The sequence below is a fragment of the Elephantulus edwardii genome, unplaced genomic scaffold (assembly GCF_000299155.1).
Source record: "Elephantulus edwardii isolate Elephantulus edwardi_28Jun2011 unplaced genomic scaffold, EleEdw1.0 scaffold00369, whole genome shotgun sequence".
NCBI classification, from domain to species: Eukaryota; Metazoa; Chordata; class Mammalia; order Macroscelidea; family Macroscelididae; genus Elephantulus; species Elephantulus edwardii.
In genome coordinates, this window is record NW_006400119.1 from 1,771,955 (window position 1) to 1,781,126 (window position 9,172).

Genomic DNA, 9,172 nt, shown 5'->3' on the forward strand with positions numbered 1-9,172 from the left:
AGGATGGAGCCTCTGGGTTCAACCAGCTATCTCCACTGGACCCACCTGGGAAAACACTTTGCAGTCCAGAGGGGAGCAAATGACAGGAAAATGTCTTCTAATAGAGAAAGAAGGCAAGCAACTATAACCCAAGACCACCTGTAATGAGATAAAGTGTTCTCCCTTTCCCTCTTCACATCTATGCCCCTGTTCAGCATGAAGAAGCCAGAAAGTCGGCATCCAATTCCCAAATCAATAAGACAGTTGGTTTAATTACCATTGGAAAATGCTTGTCATTCCTCTGTAGCATCTGATCCCACTGGACCCTCATCATTTCCTTCACCTGCTCCCCCCACCGACCAAGCTGTGCAGCTCTGCAACTGCATCCTGGCCCATCCTCACCCTTCTGCACCCAACCCTCACCTCCTTGTACCCCCAATATATTTTTCCCATTAAATGGAAAAAAAAAGATGCTAAGGACAATATATTCAATGACCCAGAAAGCATCGAAAGAAGATGAAGGAAACATAGAGTCACTGTATCAGAAAGAACTGACTGACCTTGAAAAATTTCAGGAAGTATCATATGAACAAGAGCCAATCGTAATGAAAGAGGAAGTGGAAGCTGCATTAAAGTCATTGGCAAATAGTAATAATAATAATAAGGCCCCATAATATGATAGTGTACATAGAAAACTCCAAAGACTCGACCAAAAAACCATTAGAGTTAGTAGGCCAATTTATTAGAGTGGCAGGATATAAGACCAATATCCAAAAATCAGAAGGATTCCTCTATAGTAAAAAAGAGAACTCAGAGGAGGAAACCAAGAAAGCAGTAACATTTACAATAGCCAACCACAAATTGTGATACTTGGGAGTGAACCTAAATAGAGATACAAAAGATATATACAAAAAACCTACAGAGCAATTCTGCAAGACACAATAAAAGACCTAAAGGAATGGAAAAATGTGCCCTGTTCATGGACAGAAAGACTCAATATTGTAAAATGACAATCCTACCAATATCAATCTACATATTCAATGCAATCCCAATACAGATACCAAATTCATTTTTCAAGATCAAAGGGGAAATTGTCAAGTTTATTTGGAGAGAAAAGAGACCACAAAACATTCCTGAGAAACAAAAATGAAGTGGGAGGTATAGCACTCCCTGACCTCAAAACCTACTACACAACAGTAGTAACAAAACAGCATAGCACTGTTACAATGACAGGCCTATAGATCAGTGGAACAGAATTGAGAACCCAGAAATAGACCCAGCTATCTATGGTCAACTGATATTTTACAAGGAAATAAAACCTATAAAAGGGGGAAATGACAACTTCTTCAACAAACAGTGCTGGCAAAACTGGACTGCTACCTGCAGAAAGCTGAAACAGGATCTACATCTCATACCATACACAAAAATCACCTCTAGGTGGATAAAAGACTTGTAAGTAAAGCCCCAAACCATAAAGTTCGTAAGAGACAAACTGGGATCAAGCTTAAAAGGCCTGGTCTATGGTATAAAATAGACTGCCAAATACAGCCAGAAATGCATAATCTGAAGAGGATAAAATTTGTGAATGGTATCTTCTAAAGATTAAATCCCTGTGTTCATCAAAAACTTTTTCCAATAGATTGAAAAGAAAACACACTGACTGGGAACAAACATTTGGCAATACCATCTCAGAAAAGAGTCTCATAATGAAAGTTTATAGAATACTCCTGGACCTCCACAAGAAAAAGTCCGATATCCAATTACAAAATGGGAAAAGACATGGAAAGCATTTTCACAGAGGAAGATATTCAAATGGCCAACAGATAAATGAAAAATGCTCCAAATCATTGGCAACAAGAGAGATGCAAATCAAAACCACAATGAGATACCAATACCATCTCATTCCAGGAGCAGTGGCAAAGTTTAACAGGACAGCAAGTAACAAATTTTGGAGAGGATGTGGTGAGATAGGAATTCTTACATTGTTGGTGGGATGGTACAATGGTACACCCACTTTGGAAGGCAGTTTGGTGCTTCTTCAAAAAGCTGAACATAGAAATTCCACAAGACCTAGCTAATTCTATTGCTTGGAATATACACCAATATTCACAGCAGCATTATTCACCATCACAAGAACATGGAAACAGCCCAGACATCCAACCACAAACAAATGGATAGAGAAGCTGTGATGCATTCATACAATTTAATAATACACAGCACAAAGGAATAATGATTTTGTAAATTACTACCTAACTTGGGAGGGATTGGAGAGCATTATGCTGAGTGGGCAAATACTGTATAAAACCATTATTGTAGAATGAATATGAGGATCTAAGGCAGGGGGGAGGGTGAAAATAAAGAGGTGAGGATGCAGGGGGGTGTTAGGGTGTTAATTTATAGGGTTGCACAATTTGATGGGTGGGTGGGGTGAAGGAAATGGCAAGGATCTTTTGTGAAAAAAATGTATTCAAACTTTGTAAATAAATAAGATTTTTTTAAAGGCCTCAGAAAACAACTGGACACCAACTGACTTGTTTCAATTAACAGATGCAGGTTGGATGCACTCACCAGTCTATGCCAGGAAATTTGGAGGATGGCTGTCTGGCCAACAGATTGGAAGAGGTCCATATTTGTTCCCATTCCCAAGAAGGTGATGCAACTGAATGTGGAAATTATAGAACAATATCATTAATATCACATGCAAGTAAAATACTGATGAAGACCATTAAAAATGGCTTTAGTACATAGGTAAGGAATTGCCAGAAGTTCAAGTGAGATTTATAAGAGGCCATGTCACCAGGGATATCACTGCTGATGTCAGATGATCTTGTTGAATATAAGGAATACCAGACGAATGTCTATTTGTGCTTTATTGATTATTTAAATGTGTTTGAATATGTGGATCGTGACAAGTTGTGGCTGACAATGAGAAGAATGGGAATCCCAAAGCACTTGTTTGTGCTCATGTGGAACCTAGGCCTGAAGCAGGAGGCTGTTGTGTGAACGGAGCATAGAAACACTGCATAGTTTGGAATTGGGAAGGGAGTGCACCAGGGTTGTATCCTATCTCCATACTTCTTCAATCTATATATGGAACAGATCATCTGGGATGCTGGGCTTTGAGGAGGAATGTGGCATCAGGATTGGAGGGAGACTCATAAATAATTTGTGTTATGCAAATGACAACTTTACTTGCTAAGAGTGAGGAGGACTTGATGCACTTGTTGCAGATCAAGGAATGCAGACTTCAGTATGACCTGTATCTCAATATCAAGAAATCAAAGATTCTTATCACTGGATCAATGGACAGTGCCATGATGGATGGAGAGGAGATTGAAACTGTCAACAGCCTCATCGTAATTGGATTCACAATTAACATCATTGATACGAGCAGTCAGGAAATAAGGAGATGCATTGCAATGGGAAAATCTGCAGTTAGAGACCTTTCTAAATTATTGAGGAGTAGTGATGTCAGTTTGAGGACTAAGGTGCATCTGATTCAGGCCATAGTCATTTCAATTACTAGCTAAGCTTCCGAGATCTGGACAATGAATAAGGATGACATAAAACATATTGATGCCTTTGAGCTGTGCTGTTGGAGGAGAGCACTGAACATCCCATGGATGGCCAAAAGAACAAACAGATATTTCTTGGAGATAGTGCAACTGGAGTGCTTTATGGAGGCAAGAATGATGAGGCTTCTCCTCACATACTTTGGACATGATGCTAGGAGGTGTTATTCCTTGGAGAGTGACATGCAGTTGGGAAGGGTGGAGGGCTGGGGAAGGAGGGGAAGACCCTCAACTAGGTGGTTTGACAAGGTGACTGCTGCAATAGGCTCTTGTATGTGTGTCAGGAAGTGTGAGAATGGCACAGGACATGACTGGGTTCAGATCTTTTGTTCATAGGGTCACTATGAGTCATACTCGACGGCACCTAACAACAACAACAACAAAAACATGATGCTGGAAGCCATGCCACCAGTACTCCAGATACCAGTAGGCCACCCTACAAATTACAGATTTGGACAGGTTTCAGCAGAGCTTCATGACTAAGACAGACAAAAAAGCAGTACTGGTCATCCACTTCTGAAATAATGTTACTGTTATTTGCCATCAAGTCAACTATGACTCATGATGATCCTATGAACAACAGATCTGAACCCTGATCTGTTCTGTGCCATCCTCATTATCTCTGCTACACTTGAGTCCACTGTTACAGTTATTTTGTCAGCCATCTTGTTGAGAGTCTTTTTCTCTAAACTTTCCAAGCACTGGACCCTTCTAACAACATGCCCAGCATATTAAGATGAAACATTACCATCTTTGCCTCCAGGGAGCACCACAGTCATACTTCATCCAAGACATATTTGTTCTTATGTCAGTCTATCGGATATTAGTACTCTTGTCCAACACCACAACTCAAAGTCATCAGTTCTTTTTTCTGTCATAATTTAGTCATTGTCCAGCTTTCAGATATGTAGCAAGTAACTGAAAAGACCATGGTTTAGATTAGGTACACATTTGTCTTTAAGTGTACATCATTTCTCTTTGGCACTTTGTAGGGATCCTTGACAAAAGATTTACCTGATGTAACATGTGCTGCTATCAAGGGTAAAGACTCTGCATCTAAGTAACAGAAAATCACTGACAACTTCAATCTTTTCTCTGTTTATTATGATGTTGCCTATTGGTCCAATGGTGAGAATTCTTGTTTTCCTAGTGTTGAGATATAACCCATATTGAAAGTTGTAATCTTTCATCTTCTGCAACAGGTGTTTCAAATCTTCATTTCCTGCAAGGAATGTTGTGTCATCTGCATAACAGAGACTGTTGATTAGTCTTCCTCCAATCCTGATGCCACATTCTGTTTCTTATAATTCTACTTCTGGAATTATTTGCTCAGCATATAGATTGAAGAATTATGGAGAAAGGACACAACCATGAAGTGTTCTTTTGTTCTGTTTAGACAACTGCTTCCTGGTCTACTTACAGGTTCATATTAGCACAATAAAGTGTTCTGGGATTCCTATTCTTCTTAATCATAATTCACACAGTCAAATGTCTTTGCATAATCAATCAATAAACCACAATTAAGCATTATTCTGGTGTCCTTTTCTTTTAGCCAAAATCTATCACATGACATCAGCAATGATATCCCTAGTGCTATTATGACCTCTTCTGATTCTAGCTTGAATTTCTGGCAGTTCTCTGTCAATGTGCCATTCTACCTACATTTTAAAACAATCTGCAGGAGATTTTACTTGAATGGATATTGATGATATTGTTTAATAATTTCCACAGTCTTTTGGAACACCCTTTTTGGAAATGGGAACAAATATGGATCTCATTCAGTCAGTTGACTAGGTAGTGGTTTTCCATATTTGTTGGCAGAGACTTGGATCGCAGCTGTTTCCTGAAACATCTCAATTGTTATTTCAATAATTCCTCAAGTCTTACTTTTTTGCCAATGCCTTCAGTGCCGCTTGAATGTTTCCCTTCTGTACTATTTGTTCTTGATCATATGCTATTTTTTGAAATGGTTCATTGTTGACGAATTGTTTTTGGTACTCTATGTATTTAGCCCACCTTCTTCTGAGGCTTTTTGCATCATCAAAATTTGTCAATAGAATCCTTCATTGTTGCAATTCAATGCTTGAATCTGTTCTTCAGCCTTTTCAGCTTGAGAAATATTTCACATGTTTTTCCCTGTTGGTTTTCTAACTCCAGCTTTTTGCGCATCTCATTACAATACTTTTCTTTGTCTTCTTGAGCTGCCCTTTGAAATCTTCTGTTTGGCTCTCTTACATCAGTATTCTCTTTATTTTGACTTCTTTTCATTCCAATGCAAGTTTCAGAGTCGCTTCTGACATCCATTTCTGCCTTTTATTTCTTTCCTGTTTTTGTAATGGTCTTCTTTGCTTTTTTGGATGATGTCCTTCCAACAGTTTGTCTGTCCATGGGTCATTACCGTTAAAGGAATCAAATTAATTTCTTAAGATGATTTTTCAATTCAGTTATGATATACTCACATTATATTTTGGATTTTGTGGACTTCATTTTTGTCGACTTCGATTTAACCTTGCATATGAGTGGTTGATGGTCTCTTCCACAGCCAGTCCCTGGCCTGGTTTTAACTGCTGATATTGAACTTCTCTAATGTCTATTTCTACAGATGTAGTCCATCAGTAGAAGTTCATGTGAATAGTCATCATTTATATTTTCCTTTTTTCCTGCCTCAGCATTTATTTGTACAAATAGCACAGGACATCAGAAACCCCATGCAGATGGCAGCCCAGAGGGTCACACCAGTCCTTTTGTCCTCACTCAGATGGAGAATTCAATTATGGAACCTTTGTGGGGGGCCTGGGCACCTTCATGAGTCTCACTTGGAGCAGGAACCTGGTTGAGGCCTTAGCTGGTGCCTGAGTTGAGGAATTTGCTGGAGCTTCGGTCTTACTTACAGCCTTGGCTTTGGCTTTTGGCCGGCATAGTGTGAGCCCCTTGGCAATGCGGGCCTGAGCACGCTTCCCAAGGCTGGGATGGGCAATGTAGGCAAGTCAGCTGAGCTTGCAGTTGACAGTTCTTGGACTCTAGGGCTACATCTGTTTGCTGAAATCACCTCAATTTCTATTCCATCCATTCCTGGAGCCTTATTTTTGCCAGTGAGTTCAGTGCTGCTTGGACTTCTTCTTTCAGTATCACTGATTGTTGATTATAAACAAAGGATTTTCATAGAGTTTCAAGTTCTCATTATTTCATAAGTGGATGACCAGTGTTCCTTCTTAGTCTCAGTCTGGAAGTTCTACCAAAACCTATCCACCCTGGGTGACCCTACTTGTGTTTGAAATATAAGTGACAACATCCCAGAAACACGCGAGCCATCCAAGTACAGCAAATCAACAGAAAATGATAGTTCATGCAAGCAACAGTCCAAAATCAAAAGATGTGTTGTAGTCAGCAAATTCACTGCCAAGGATCTCTTTACAGTGCTAAAAAGCAAGGATTTCAGCTTAAAGACTAAGGTGTGTCTGACCAAAGTCACGATATTTTCAATTGCTTCATATACTTGTGAAATTTTAATAATGGACAAAGAAGATCAGGGAAGAATTGATGTCTTTGAATTACAATTTTGGTGAAGAGTAATGAACATAGAACATAGGACTTCTGAAATCACATAGAAATCTGTCTTGAAGATATGTAGCCAGGGTGCTACTATGAAGCAAGTATGGTGAGAGTTCGTCTGATGTATTTTAAGCATGTTGTCAGGAGGGGCTAATCTCTGAAAAAAGGAGAGTTACTTGGAAAGTTGCATAGTCAGAGGAGATGGATTGGCACAGTGACAGCAATGTGCTTAAGCACTGCAGAGATTCTGACAATGCCACAAGATCTAGCAAGGCTTCAATTTGAACAAAGAGTCACCATGAGTTGGATCTGATTTGATGGTGCCTTACAACAACAACATTCACAATATTTGAAGAAATGTTAACTGATTTCCATATCCATGTGTTAGCTAATGAAGTGTAAATATTTCTTCACTATAATAGCTAACATCTGTATACTGTATCATTAGTGATTTCAGTCATAAATTTATCTTAGCAATAACCTTATGGTTAAGTTGAAATGGTATTGATGTCTGTGTTTTACAGATCAGACAACAAAGAGCAGAGACATCAAATAATTTGCCCAAGGATATATGTGAGATTAGTGACGGGGATGAAATGTAGTCTGAAATTGAATTTCATATGCTTTCCTTCTCCATTAAACTGTTTACCAGTTGTTGAGTAGGATCTATTATGGATCCAAAAGAGAATTTGTTAATTGTACCTAAGAGTTACCTTGTGAAGGCCTCAAATGTTCTTCAGTCTGGGTAGGGATAGGTATGGGGAGGCTGCTGCAAAATTAGCCTTGGAGATCATTCCACTGTGTGACCTGTGGAATGAAAGGAAAACCAACCAAGTGAAAACAAATAGGCTAGTCACTATCATTGCTGGGGCACAGGTTTAAAGGCTAGTAGGAAAGTGGGAAAGCTTTATAGGGGAGGGGAAGGGTGGCAAGAAGACCTCTTGTAGTCGGTGATTGGTCGCTGTTGCCTGGGAGGGTATTAATGGATTGACTGAGGGAGCATTTTTCTAGTTCCCAGTGGCAAGTGGAGAATATGAACAAGAAAGCTGGCAGTCAGTGATCAAATCCTGGCCTTTCTGCATGATTGCTGCAGAGATTATAGTTTGATTTCCTGGGCTTAGCTGTTCTGATGTCATATATGGTCTGTCCAGTGCCCATTTTTATATTCCAGAGATCATACTTTGAGAACATGCTAGATTGATCACTGCATCACTGCTGCTGGTTGTGTCTACCTTCCTTCTTCATGGAAGGTGTCTTTAAGCAGACACTCCGCAATCAGGAAAATCTTGCGAATGAATGAATGAGAAATGAAAACATGTATGGTAGAGGCAAAAGAATTTTCACATGGACAATTTTAATATGCTTGAGTAGGCCATGATCAAGACGAAAAGGAGGCAGCTCCTTCAAGCTATTAGACCCTAAATCTAAGTAACCTGAATCTTGCCTTGCCCCAGCTGGCCCCACTTTTCCTCAAAGCTTCGACCGACGTTAACCGATGCTGGGCCAACTGCACCCTTGAGCACTTGAGCACTCTGGGGTAGGGTTTGTGGGAAAGCTGCCGATATTTCTGACATTTTGAAGGCAACTCGAACCCTTTACTTCTGGGTCTGCTGCAATTTCTCCTCAATTTTCCCTCTACCTCTCCCCTTACCATCCTCAGGTTCTGGGTTGGTGAGAGCTCCAGAGAGAGGAGAAAAGCGCGCCTCGCCTCGTTCATCCTCATGGTCTTGATTCATGACTGACAGTTTCTCTCAGCGAGATAAAGCGCGGGTGCGTAGAGAGGCAGAGAAATTCGGGTATTTCTAGAAGCCGTCCCACCTGCTGCTGTGGGGAACCACCTGGGAGGGGAGGCCGCCTCGTGCTTGCCCGCCCCTTCCCCGCCCGCTGAGGGGGAGCTGCCGCGCGTGGCCCCGCGCCGGGGACGCGTGGGGGGCTGTTCGGCGGGGGGCGGGGGAGCCGCTGGGGCACCAAAATAGGAGCCGCTTGTGGGCTGGAGCTGCACCAGCAGGGAGACTCCGCCGCGCCTCTTCCAAAGATGGTCAGAGGGTCCGGGGGCACCGCCGCCCCCG